Here is a 14,240-nt window from a genome sequence, read left to right on the forward strand (position 1 = left end):
CATTTGGGAGAGCAGAGCACATAAGTGGTCATCCTATCTTCTGAACTAAATTATGCGTACCGCATGTTAGAATAGCAACAAATCGCAGTTTGACAGATTGTATCAATTCGTACATTGTCAGAAAAGTTATAAAATTGGATGCTGATTGCATGAATTAAGGGTAAATGGGGGAATGGGGGAAATTCCTTGATATCTGGGGGAAGCCTACATACTAAATCTTTATTTTGTCAAGGACTAAAATATATTCCTTTGCGTCATCGCTGAATTTTTGCTGCCTTTTTATCAGTTTGTGTATTTAAATTACTATCCTGCAAATCCGTGATATAAGTTTAAATGAAAGAAAAGACGGTGGCAGTCTTATGTTTTTACTGATGACCTGAATAAAAAAAATATTTGTGTGTGTTGTGTATGTGTGTGTGGGTGTGTGTGTGTGCGCGCACGCTCCTGTGTGCGTGTGTGTGTGTGTGTTGGTAGTGTGCACATCTGCGTGTTGTGAGTTTCGTTTTGGCATTTATAGAACGTGGCATTCCCTGTTTGATATATATATCTTGTTTTTTCACAGTTTTTAAATTAAGGGTTGCTTTAAACTACGCACAAAGTCCACTTAAAAGATATTAAGATACTGTCTAGATATGTTCCTTATTTCCACCCAGTGATTTTTAAAGGCTGACAATATGTGATTAAAATGTACTTTATATTGCTTCAAAAGCTTATTTTCGTAGTCTTTCTTTGACATAACGGACTACGTACGTTTTGGTTACTTTAAATATTGCATAGAGAACTCCAATTTCCGCCAAAGATAATAAAAGACAGTCCTCCGTGCCGTTCACTCCGATAATCATTAAAATCAGAGGTAATGTTAACTTTGTATTCCAATTGTTCCACCTGTTGAACACGAACGTCTTCAACTGAGTGTCCAGTTTACCGAAAATGATAACAGAAGTTTTTTTTTGGAAATTTCGAATTTTATTTCCTGGTTTTAAGAGGTCGTTTGGTTTCCACAGTGTATTGTATACTACAATTATGTGCGTTACATGTAAGTACATAGATAACATCTGAAGTATTTCGAGTAATGATGAATGATTATCTAAACTGGAATTTGAGCCGCACCATGAGAAAATCAACATAGTGCATTTGCGACCAGCGTGGGTTCAGACCAGCCTTCGTTTCCGCACAGCCTGGTCAGGATCCATGCTGTTCGCTAACGGTTTCTCTAATTGCAATAGGCTTTGAAAGCGAACAGCATGAATCCTGACCAGACTGTGTGGATACGCAGGCTGGTCTAGATCCATGCTGGTCGCAAATGCACTTTGTTGGTTTTCTCATGGTGCGGCTCAAATGATCCCAAATAATATTTTTACGGTAGAACGTATTCTTGAACACCGGACTGGCGTTTCCGGTGATTTTACCCATGCCGGCAAAACCCATCTGGCACCCACCCCCATGCCAGATGACTCTCGTGCTGTTAATGACAACTAGTGGTTCATGTACTGATAATATAATGTTTATGTAAAATACGAAAAAAGCAGGTACCTTGATAGTTTCTCTCCGTTCCTTATAGTATATTTCTTGATTCAAAATACGTTAGTTTACCGTAAAAACATAACGTTACGCTACAAACGATAAAACTAAATTGGTACTTTGTTATTGTGCGTAACGCAAAACATCATGACGTCACTTCTGCTTACGGACGTTAATTTCCGCGCTTTGTGTTCTTTCTGTACTATTAGAAAGAGTGCTAAAAAGAAAATATTTCTACCTTTTGTAAAATACGGTATGCAAGAAAAAAAATCTGCCAGAATAAAATGCTAACATGTATACGATATGCAAGAAAAAATATCAGTCATGTGTTTACGAATCGGATGGAAATATCCATCCCTCGGCCACCTGCGCCCTCGGGACGGATATTTCTATCCGATTCGTAAACACATGACAGATATTATTATTGCTTAATACAAATGAAGGTGAGGACAGCATGTGCATCTATTAAAACAACACTTAGAGACTGAATGAATGTAATAACATTTTAAACTAATCATATTAGATACTCTGTCATGTTTTAATGAAACAAGTTAGATAATAAAGAACAAATTCAAAGATGTGTGAACTTCCCTATTCAGTTTCGAATAGAATTCTAGAAATTTCTTGCAAATTCAGTGGAACAAGACGAACTGTACCTCTTTAATTTTTTTATATAAATTACTTTTATAGTTTTATTTGTCCATAAACCCCAATCCCACCCAAAGAAGCTGTGACCTCGGCTTCATCCACACTTTTATTCCTTGATAACAATACATAGCGTTTTGCCTTTCGTAGCGAAGCTCGTTTACAGACCTGCACTCCTTTTGTCTAAAGTGATACGTACTGTTTTGTGTATTTTCTTAAAAACAGGTAAGGGCCCGAAACATACCCAGGGGTGCGTTTCGTGGAGAGTCCTAAGTCTTAAAACAGTCTTAAGACCAAAACTGTGACAATTTTGCGTTTCAAAGAAAGTCATAAAAACAGTCCCAAATTTTTAGTCCTAAGTTTATGACCAAAATCGATCCTAAGTCTAGGACTGCTATTGAGCAGTCTTACGATAGTCCTAGGATAGTCTTAAGACAAAAACACTCCGAAATCAAAGATGGCCGCCTTCATGGTATTTGTCTGAGAAAAAAAAATCTTGATTATATTTCTCTAAAAATCTAAACTTGCGCCCTGCGATTTTTCTCGGGTTTCTCGAGACAATGGCTGGACTGTCTAGAAGTATTTCTCAAAGAAGCAAAATCGCGATTGTTCAGAATTATTTGAAGTTTCTTGGAAGATTTTCCTATAGAAATCAATGTAAAATCAAGTGACCCCTGGGGCAGGGTCAATTTTGATCCCGGGGTCATGATCTGAGCAACTTTAGTAGAGATCCACTATGCAATGCTACATGTTAAATATCTTAGCTGTAGGTCTTCTGGTTTTTGAAAAGAAGATTATTTAAGATTTTCCTATGTAAAAAAGAGATGTAGGTTAAGAAAAGTATGGACGGGAGGACAGACATGCAATGAGTGATAACAATTACTCACCCCTGAGCACTTTGTGATCAGGTTGAGCTACAAAAAAAGGAAAATTTCCTGTCACTACTCCCTTAACATAAAAGTGCAAGTTTTTTATAATGACATTTTCTTATTCATTTTAAACATTTTTATTTCGCTTTCAAACAATAAATCCCACATGTAAACAAGGCGCGGTAATCAATTGTGTATAAACAAGAACAGCAACATGAATTTAAACTTTAAAGGCTTACCAAATTTAATATATCACCTGTAACGATATGGTATTTTTGTGAAATGATTTTTAGTACATGGAGATAAAAAATTAAAGTACGATTGTAACAGTAGCTTGATCTGGGAGGTTGTATTAGGCCTTTGGCGATTTTACCACAGCGGGTCAGACTTTGCCTTTGCAGGCCTCGTGTGTTCCAGGTCTGGGAAAATGCACTCCAAGCCAAATACCACATCCAAGATCTAACTACTTTTATAATAACCCTATTATACTGGTGACATACAACTTAAAATATTCATTAACAATTAAAAGTCCAGTCTTGTCTGCTTTGTTCCAGCCCTTGTTCATATAGCTGTATACATAAGGTTCATGGACCCCATCTCCAACAGTGCGTCTTTCAACTTGCTCCTTTCACATGGCAGAAATCTCGTATTTAAGGAGGTACATCAGGAGGTACATCTAATCTGAAAAGGATTTTTCTATGTAATAAAATAGTATATTATCATTAAATTTATTTCTGGTATGTATATTCACTTGCAAAATTTCCTTTTTTTGTTGTTGTTTAAATACAATTCAATTTTGGCACAGTATTTCAGCTATGTAATGGTGTTCAGTTAACCTATTAAGTGTTCCTATATTTACTGTCATTCTTTGACTGTAGCTATTTACAGTATCAATACTGACAAGTCACCATTGTAAATGAGAAAGAAATGGAGGATGAAAGACTTCAGACATGTTATTCTCTCAAACTGTTTAAGAGAATGAAACTGAAGCTGAAAACATTTCAGTTTCAGTTTTAAGAGAATAGATGCATAGCCAAGGGATTAAACTTGTAGCGTTTTGATTCATAGTCTAGTGCTCTATCTTCTGAGCTAGAAATATAAAGTATCAGATGTTAAATTTTCAAACCACTGAAGCCATCACTTGGTCAAAATCAAACTGACCACATTCAAAAGCTTGTGAATGAAGTTCTTCCATTAAAATTAACTATGGGGTTTCAATACTTTTTGCCAGCATGATCATGATAATTCTATTTAATGTTCTTCCCATTAACTTCCTTTGAGCAAGATTAAAATCTAGCATGGTTTGGTATTATAATTTCACAAATACAGGAAACATTAAGAGTAAGTTGATCTATACATACTATATATACTTTAAATAACCAGCCCTGACCATCAGTGCAAGTATTGCCTTCAGTTCCATCAGTGTTGTACATCATTGGTGAATGATCTGAATGGATTATCCACATTAAATCAATAAATGGCATCTTTTGAGTCAGCTCACTGCTAAACCCTGGCTACCATATGAGCTGAGGATCTCTGTCCGCATGCTGTGACCTAATATAAACAAAATAAAAATGTTAACAGTTTGTCTGAAAATTGTTTTGTAACAAGCCTTGGGGTTTTAATATCTACTTAATAAATTCCATTTATAAGCAGCAATATCAATCTTTAAATTACATTAATATTTTGGTACTAACGAAAATCATAATACCAAATGAATGCAAACAATGCCAGAAATCAACATGTCAGCTTTTTTTGTAAAAGATTGTGTAGGAGTATGGACTTCCTTTTTCCATGTATTTTGGGTTATTTTGATCTTTCATTTTGTTGCAAATGAAATATCAAGTAATACTGAATCAGTGTTCATCTAACAATTCAATCTACATTTGTAAATTGTTCACAGATACCAGCTTTCGCTCGATAGTTTACATTTTCTTTCCAAATGTAAATAACCGAGTAACACAAAAATAAATATAGAGTTCCGGAATTGTTTGTGAAATCTTCATTTAATTTTGTTTCTCGTAATGGTCAACGAATGTGTGGAAAACATATACCATGATCTTCCTGTCCAAAATATTAAAGAAAAGGACTTGTCAATAAAATATCAGATTTTTTTACTCTGTTTGTGTCAGTTCATTTGGTATTTCTTGGTTATGAACGTTTCCAAAGAAATTGCAGGGAAGTGGCTAGGGGCCCGGTAACGAATATACATGTAATATTACCTACTGTATTTCTAATGTATAAGGTAATTGCTGGGGAAAGTTAATATGAGCCTCGCCGTGAGAAAACCAACATAGTGGCTTTGCGACCAGCATGGATCCAGACAAGCCTGCGCATCCACGCATTCTTGTCAGGATCCATGCTGTTCGAATCCAAAGCCTATTGCAATTAGAGAAACCGTTAGCGAACAGCATGGATCCTGGTCAGACTGCGCAGATGCACAGGCTGGTCTGGATCCATGCTGGTCGCAAACGCACTATGTTGGTTTTCTCATGGCGCGGTTCAATTATTAGTTATCATAAAGTTGGCGCTTTTTGTAAATATTTTATTTATAATTAATCTCGCACGGGTTTGATGCATATCTATTGAATATGAAATTTTAACAGCGATTTCCAGTAGTCATGTTATTTATTTACCCATGTGTAAAACAAATTCAACAATTCATGACTTGATTACTAAAGAAAACCTTCAGATAAATATTTGAACTCGTCAGTCCTGAGAAAAACAAGAATTACGGTGTACAAATTGCTCGGGATTGAAGAATTATAAATCTGTAAGATTCTTCTTGTTAAAGACTAAAGTTGTTTCCTGTCACATACAATGTATTTAAATTGATAAGAAAAATACGAGAGCAAACATTTGAAATCATCTCCTGGTTTCAAAGATAAAATATAGTATCCTCTACAACTAGCACCAGATTCTATTAACCAAATACTGCAGTAACCAAAGTCATAGAGTATGTAACCTTGGTAACCAAAGGAATATAATGGGTTGTAAACGGACACTTGTGCACTGACACTAGTAACCAAAGCAATATAGTAAGTAACCCCAGTAACTGAATGCATATAGTAGGTTACAAATGGACACAGTTGTGCAGCAGTGCACATTTTGGGCCATATATGGATTCTATAGGTTAGGTACTGATCCATACCCCTAGACACTTTTTTTTTGGGGGGGGGGGGGGAGGGGATAATTTTCTCCTCTACTGGAATTATTCACTTGTCTCACCCGATCAAAATTTTTCTTCCCCGATCTTAACAATATCCCGAGAGTCTGTAGTAAACTAATGTAGACACACTGCTGATTCTTGCACCGTTGTTGCATATATATCCGGTTAATGGTACAGTTACCTGTATTCACTGTTGTCCAACTAATAAATAATTCTGTATTCAGCCATCACTCCTGCACATAGATGAATATGCCGGTTACATGACTGACACATCATGCAGCCAACTCTTAATTAAATCTGATTTTCCTCCGGAATTGAACATCATAAAAATATTTCCGCTTTTTCCAAAATCTAGTTGCTTCCCTTGTTAAATATGACTAAAGTCTATACGAAAGAAAAATTAACACAGAAATGTCAAAAGTTACCGATCAACCGCCGACTCCCAGACACTCTAGTAAGCGCTATTGGTAACAAAAGCAGCATGTTTCCCCTATTCTTACTGGGAGAAAGATCTTTACAGCCTCTGTAAGAACAAGGTATTCAGAGTCCGACCTGTTCTGTAGCTTTCCTGCGGCGCTTCCCTTATTTTGTCGCAGACGAATGACATATTGCGGCAAACTGCGCGTGCGCTATATTTTTTAACTTCAATTCAAGAGTACAAATTGGTCCTAAGTCAAAAGTTAGGACTAAGTCGGTGACTAAAGATAAGACTGTTTATTGAAACGGTCTTAAGTGCAATCCTATTCCATCCTAATTTTGGTCCTAGGCCCTAGGACATAGGACTAACTTAAGACTCTCCATGAAACGCGGACCAGGTCTTTGAACGAGAAAACGGTATTTGAAATAATCGTCTCAAAAGCTGTCTTCTTGTCCTTTACGCAATAGCTAGTATGTTGTTAGTTTTCCTTGTATATAACGTACGGTAACAAACCTTGATAATTGTTTTGTGTAGAAATTCGCCTCGTTATAGATAAAAAGTATCTAAAATAGAACAGTGAGAAAAATCAAAGATATCTAAGCCGCAACATGAGAAAAATCAACATAGTGCATTTGCGACCAGCATGGATGCAGACCAGCCTGTGCATCCGCGCAGTCTGCTCAGGATCCATGCTGTTAGCTAACGGTTTCTCTAATTGCAATAGGCTTTAAAAGCAAACGGCATGAATCCCAATCTGACTAAAGTACTTGATCTTCTGAAAGAAGTTCTGAGGATGACCCATTTACATTCATCTTTCTGTATTTCGCAAATCTATTTTTATTTGAACCAATCAGACGACTCGTTTCAACAAGCATTTGACTGAACCATCAAAATAGCGTCGAATGTCAAAGGGTGAGAAAAATGTGCAGTCAGTCCGGGGTTCGAACCCGTGACCCCCCGCTTACAGGGCGAGTGACCTACCGACTGAGCTAACCGGCTGTCTGACACCTTACATGAATAAGTCCGTACCGTGACATATGATTTCTCTCAAAACACGAGAGCGTAGTCGCGATGTGGTCGTCTATGAAAAAACCAGGCTAAATATAGATTTTTTAAACTTCTACTTTCACATTCAAAATGTTGGAAGCAAGGCTCTGATTGGCTAGCGGAAGGGTAGTCAGAACAAGGCCATCAATAGCACGTCTTTAGATCCTAAGCGTAGCATAATTGGAGATGTATTTTAGTCAGATTGCATGAATCCTAACCAGACTGCGCGGATGCAGGCTGGTCTGGCTCCATGCCGGTCGCAAATGCACTAAGTTGGTTTTCTCATGGTGCGGCTTATCTATTTAGACTGGTTATAATAGGAGAGTTGGTCAGCGAAGAATGCTGCATGAAGTATAAGCTGGTGTCTATCTATCCGTCGTCAAGTTTAAGGTCACATCATGTTGTTGCTATCAAAAGCAACTATTACTGTTTATTCACATTGTCCATCAGTAGTGACCAATTCGTCATTATTGTGGGAATTTTACTTGCATTTTTTGAGTGTATTCTGTATATATTCTTTCTTGTGCTAGGTTTGATTCTACTGCATTTATCAAAAGGGATATTTTTTCGCTTACGCGTTAATTACACGTCTTCACTTCAACCTTTTCCGTACATTTTATGTCGGTGTTCCAATCCATTGAACAAATACCATACCATCAAATAAAATACATTCAAGATATACCGGTATGTTTAAGCTATATTGTAGACTTTCCTATTTTTTTTTCTAACTAATCGGACATCTTTAAAATTACCAGTTTTCTGACATATGTTTAGAGGACCTATTGTGTTTTCTAACGAAAAGACTCTTTCAGGAGAAACCAACTTCTAAACCATATCATCACCACTTTTAATCACCACTTATAAATAGTAGGATATATATGGACAGTTAACTGTCATTTCATATTTGGCATAATATCCAGTTTAGTTCTAAACTGTTGGATATAAAGCCTTCTTTGGCTTGCTAGTAGAGACAGATTTTAACTTATATAATTATATTTGACTGAAGATCCAATATTCCGACAACTGTGAATATGGTCATGAATGTCTGATTTAACACCCATTACTATGTCGAAGACCCCAGAATGACTTGTTGTGCCGGATGATAGCCACTTGTGCCGTTAAACTCAAGTGCAATTGTTCACATATGCGATTGTATTGCTTTGTCTTTGACATTGTGCCTTGATTCTTGGAAGAGAAACCAACTTCTGAAACATTATATCATCAATTACAAACAGTGGGATAGATATGAATAGTAAAATGAGCTTTACATTCATATTTTGCATACTATTCAGTTTAGTTCGAGAAAGTGTGGCATAAAAGTCTTCTTCGACTTGCTAGTTTCCGGAGACAGATGCTAGCTTATTTTACTGAAGATGATTCCGACAACTTGGAATATGTTCGTGAATGTCTGTTGATGATTTAATACCCATTGCTATGCGGACAATTTGTCACATTATTCTGACACCGAGCTGTCTACTATCCTTTACTGCTGAGCACCACGCAAGGAAGCTGGTAGTACCAATTTTTACGTCTTTGGTATGACGCGGTTGGTGATCGAACTCACGACCTCCCGCACTCAAAGCGGGAGACACATTTCTAACAACATATAAATTATCAGATCCCGCTTCATAAAAACTGTACACTGGTTATTATGCATGAAAGTCAATAAAATGAAGCATTTACATTTATAACATTCTTTTTGTTATTAAAAAGTTCAAAATAATTACGGTAGCCGTCTTGTCGTCATTCTGGAATTAACTTGATATATTTTTGGCCAGTAATTATAACAACATGTGATTGAAAAGAAATATTTATGTTACAATTAATAGTAAGTTACTTATGTTTGAACTTATATAGTTTACTGATTATATAACATTTCAAAGGGGCCTCCGTGGCCGAGTGGTTAAGGACACTGACTTCAAATCACTTGCCCCTCATCTATGTGGGTTCGAGTCTTCACATGGGGCGTTGAATTCTTCATGTGAGGGAGGCATCCAGTTGGCTTACGGAAGGTCGGTGGTTCTATCCTCGTGCCCGCTCGTGATGAAATAATGCACGGAGGGGCATCTGGAGTCTTCCTCCACCACCAAAGCTGGAAAGTCTCCATATGACCTATAATTGTGTCGGAGAGACGTTAAACCCAACAAAAAATAATATTTCAAATGTAAATTTACCACACCCACTTTTAAATATGTCTATACTAAAATAAGAGTCTAGCTGAATAGGAAATGCCATGATATTTACACGTTACTATCCCTTCTTACAGCAGAGATTGTTCATTGTATGGAATGTCTGTAAACACAAGCGCGAACAATATGTATTGCACATTTGTTAAAGAAGTGATAATTTGTCACATTTATGTGCATTAAAAAGGCATAGCTATGTAAACGTATAACTTTTTATCGATCAATGTATATAATTATGTATTCTTGCATAAGACTGGTGTTATTGTCACTTTTCGGGGCTTTTTTTAGCACTTGGGTACTTTTTATTTATTTTTTTGCAAACTGACAGCGAATCTTACCAAGTTCTCGTGTAAGACGTTCAATACAATGTCATATGGAACATGGTACACTGGTAAGTCAGCTTCTTTGAAAACATTTACTGTTACAGTACTTATATATATATAGTTTTAAAACAAACTGAAAAGAAATTGAAATTGACGACAGTTTTTTGTTGCATATTAGCTGTGGTTTAAATGTTTATATATTGCTTTAAGAAACTTTAAGCTGAATTCCATTGCATTTCATCTTTCTGAAACATAAACAGAACATGTAATACATAACAATGAGGATATTTACAAAAAACAAAGCAAAGCAAATAATTTGAAAGTATTTCTGCACACTTCATAATGATGTAACGTCTTTTTCCGTGTAACGTACCCGACATGCAGAATCGAAAAACAGTCTACGAATTATTGGCAATTCTGTGTGAATTTAAATAAATGTAACTATCATAAAAGGACAAATTGAAATGTTAAAACGTGCAGTAATTTCAAACAATGTCTTCAATACCGCTTGAAACGTTAGGGTCTCTTTTTTCATCTTGGACAAAGTCTCAAAAATATGCGCTCGAACATTTACAATTTATTCGACCATTTGATAGATAATATGAGCCGTGCCATGGGAAAACCAACATAGTGGGTGTGCGACCAGCATGGATCCAGACCAGCCTGCGCATCCACGCAGTCTGGTCAGGCTCCATGCTGTTCGCTTTTAAAGCCTATTGGAATTGGAGAAACTGTTAGCGAACAGCATGGATCCTGACCAGACTGCGCGGATGCGCAGGCTGGTCTGGATCCATGCTGGTCGCACACCCACTATGTTGGTTTTCCCATGGCACGGCTCAATTATGTTATATTACAACTTTGAGATTTTACATTGCAGAATCTTTTACAGATAAAAAACTTCCATAACTTCCATAATAAAATCCTGCCTCAGGTTCCAGTTTTTTCAAATCAGTCTTCTTTTTTTTTATTTTCCAAATTATAGTACGACCTAAAATATCAATAACCGAAGTTTGATCAAATTGTACATTGGAAATTTGTTTTATTCCGAACCTTAATTAAGTTTTTGAGCCGCTAGGTATTTAACAGCTTTCCCCTTAGTGTAATAATTTGTACATATATTATATATGAGCTGCGCCATGAGAAAACCAACACAGTGGGTTTGCGACCAGCATGGATCCAGACCAGCCTGCGCATCTGCGCAGTCTGGTCAGGATCCATGCTGTTCGCTTTCAAAGCCTATAGCAATTACAGAAACCATTAGCTGGCTGGTCTGGATCCATGCTGGTCGCAAAGCCACTATGTTGGTTTTCCCATGGCACGACTCATATATAATTAGACGTCTATGTATCATATGGGGGATAACTGAAACATCAAACTAGTCAGATAAAGCATATACCTACCAGTGTTTATCGGAACGCAGTTATTACCACTGTAAGCCACATAATCGTAAGCGTATCGTAGCCATAGCCTTGAAAATAAAAGAGAGACAAATTAGTGCTTATGGGAGCAAGGGACAGTAGATTTGAAAATACCCGCGCTGATACCAGTGCGAAAAAAAACCATGAAAAATCTAATTTTGAAAAATTCAAGGCAAGTTTGAGCAAATGTATTGCATAGACTTAGCACTTCAATATGTGGCATTTTCAGCCTGCCGATTCTGTTGCTTCTGTGATAAAAACGAGTAAAACGCAGGTTTCAGGACACTAAATTTTGAGGCAAAAAATGGCCCAAAATGCACATCTTGCGCGACCTGTACCGTATTATCTGCAAATGACTGACCTAAAACACATGTATATTTTTAAAGCATGCGGCCAGACGAAAATAATGGTGGGAAGAAAAGTGTTTCGTAACCGTTTACTTTTTCCGCAATTTTGAGCTGAATCTGGATGGATGGATGACCGTTTCCATTTCGTCTGAATTCCGTTACCTCAGGTATGACTTTAGACCCAGCCGCCTACAAGGAGCTAGGGAAATCGATTCAAGCAAATATTTACTTTACACAATAACTGCTCGTACGCAGGCATCCTCAGTTCTATAAACATCATAAATAACCAGTTGAATATAAATGCCTTTAAAGTGCATCTGTCTATTTTATTTAGAAAAAGTACCCGGGTCAAATCCGAAACTGGCCCCTGCCACTTAATGTGTTTGAAGCCGTTGCCGTGACGTTTCGGCATATTTCAGGTTTGTTTAGAAATGGGTTAATTTCGAAATTTCAATGTTAAGAAAAATATACCGCTCGCTCGAGCATCGATGACTCGAGCACCCGGGCTCGCTCGAGCAATTCATGTGGCCCCCGGCCAATTTCCTTTTATTTTCTATGTGAAATTACCATGGCTGGGTCAAGCATCAATAACTCGATCGCTCGAGCATGACACCTGGTCCCTGTGTATTCATTTACTCCTTATTGCTTCTGGCAAACTCGAGCAGAGGTGTCAAAACTTTTCACACCTTCGACGGTCAGAATGTATAGATTAATTAAAACTTTTCACAGGCGGTGGGAATTGCGTAGTCTATTCCCCAACTATCTTAAATGTTTGTTTCTCTGTATATTTGACATGATAATGGGATTGATTATTGATAAAACGTTGAAGACAAATTTTATTGATCAATTACTGATTACTTAAAACATCTTTTCTGCAGGATTGAGAAGATATTTATCAGCTCTTAGCATTTTAATCAGCAGTTGTTTGCATGCAAATGAAATAACATAGCCCTTTTATAAAATTGAGACATTAATTTTGATATGCTCTCTATGCTACTAACTGGAATAAAACAAACGGCTAACCTTGAGGAAATTTAAAATACTAGTATTTTTGAGGTATTGCGAAACTGACACAAGTCTAAATCAAGTTTAAATGCTACGAAATACCTCAGCAGTTTCCGATAAATGTTTTTCCATATTGAAGATCAAATTCTGTCAGCATATTGATAAAACCGAATGACAGAATTTTAACGAAAGAAACTCTTAAATTTATATGCGAGATGTCCGAATTATCTTAATAAGGATTAGTTGAATTCGCGAACAGATTACGAAATGCACGGATGTCAAAACCACTTTATTTTATTGACTCTAATATACGAGGTTGGGATCAAATGTAATGCAACCAATGGTGTTAAATGACAACTGAAGGTTGGATTAAGAAAATCTTTATTTCAAACCTTCAAAGTAATCTCCTTTGACAGATACATAACGTTTCAATCTTTTAATCCAATCCTTAAAAGCTTTCTGATAGTCTTTTTTTAGGTATATCACTAAGGAGGTTAAATATGGCGGCCCCCAACTTTTGGCGGGATGTATATTTTCTGCCTGCAAGCTTTTTCTTGAGACGAGGGAAAAGGAAAAAGTCACAGAGGACTAGATCCGGAGAATAGGGTGGGTGTTCTACTAGAACATATACTCCCTGTTCATTCAAAAACGACGTCATAATCCTAGCTTTTTTCTTATAAAACTTGACTTGCCCTTTAGGTACAGGAACCTGGATTGCGAGACATTTAGTAGTGAAAAATATGGCATACATAACCTTTTCCACACTTGCAATCCTTTTGGTAATGCAAGGCCTTCTGGCATTTTTGTTGAGCCATACTCGGTTACTAATTTTTCGATGCAGTTCGAAGAAATGTTTCCAAGACACATCACCTGTTACTACATTCATAAATGTTTTTGATCGTGTCTTGGAAACCTTTTCAAAAGCTTGCGCGCCATCTTAACGCGCGTGCGGTTTTGCTCATCAGTGATCAAATGCGGGACCCATCTAGCACTTTTCTTCTTCAATTTCAAAATATTTCGCAGAATGCGATACACAGATGCTTTTGAAATGCCAACCATGTCCGCAATCTGCTGAGAAGTCTTGCGTCAGAAAGTACTATTTGTTTGATTTTTTCAACAATCCTTGGACTACTTGCAGACTTAGGTCGAATTGTTTTAGGCGCATTTTTGACTCCACGCCTGCACAAAATTTCCTAAACCATCTGCAAACTTTGGAAAAGGACATTTCATTACCACCATAAACAGCACATATGTCAGCATAAATGTCCTTTTGAACCTCTTCCGAGTGAAGC

General features: G+C 37.0%; 1 long non-coding RNA gene across 1 annotated transcript; it reads right to left on the bottom strand.

Annotated features, from left to right (window-relative positions):
* Positions 1-2,968: 2,968 nt before the first annotated feature.
* Positions 2,969-6,637, bottom strand: LOC128556366 (uncharacterized). The gene is made up of 3 exons (XR_008370605.1): positions 6,386-6,637; positions 4,397-4,589; positions 2,969-3,716 (listed from the first exon to the last, which is right to left on the bottom strand). It is a non-coding gene; the product is annotated as an uncharacterized LOC128556366 (long non-coding RNA).
* Between the last annotated feature and the right edge of the window lie 7,603 nt (positions 6,638-14,240).

The sequence above is a fragment of the Mercenaria mercenaria genome, chromosome 4 (genome assembly GCF_021730395.1).
Source record: "Mercenaria mercenaria strain notata chromosome 4, MADL_Memer_1, whole genome shotgun sequence".
Classification (NCBI taxonomy): domain Eukaryota; kingdom Metazoa; phylum Mollusca; class Bivalvia; order Venerida; family Veneridae; genus Mercenaria; species Mercenaria mercenaria.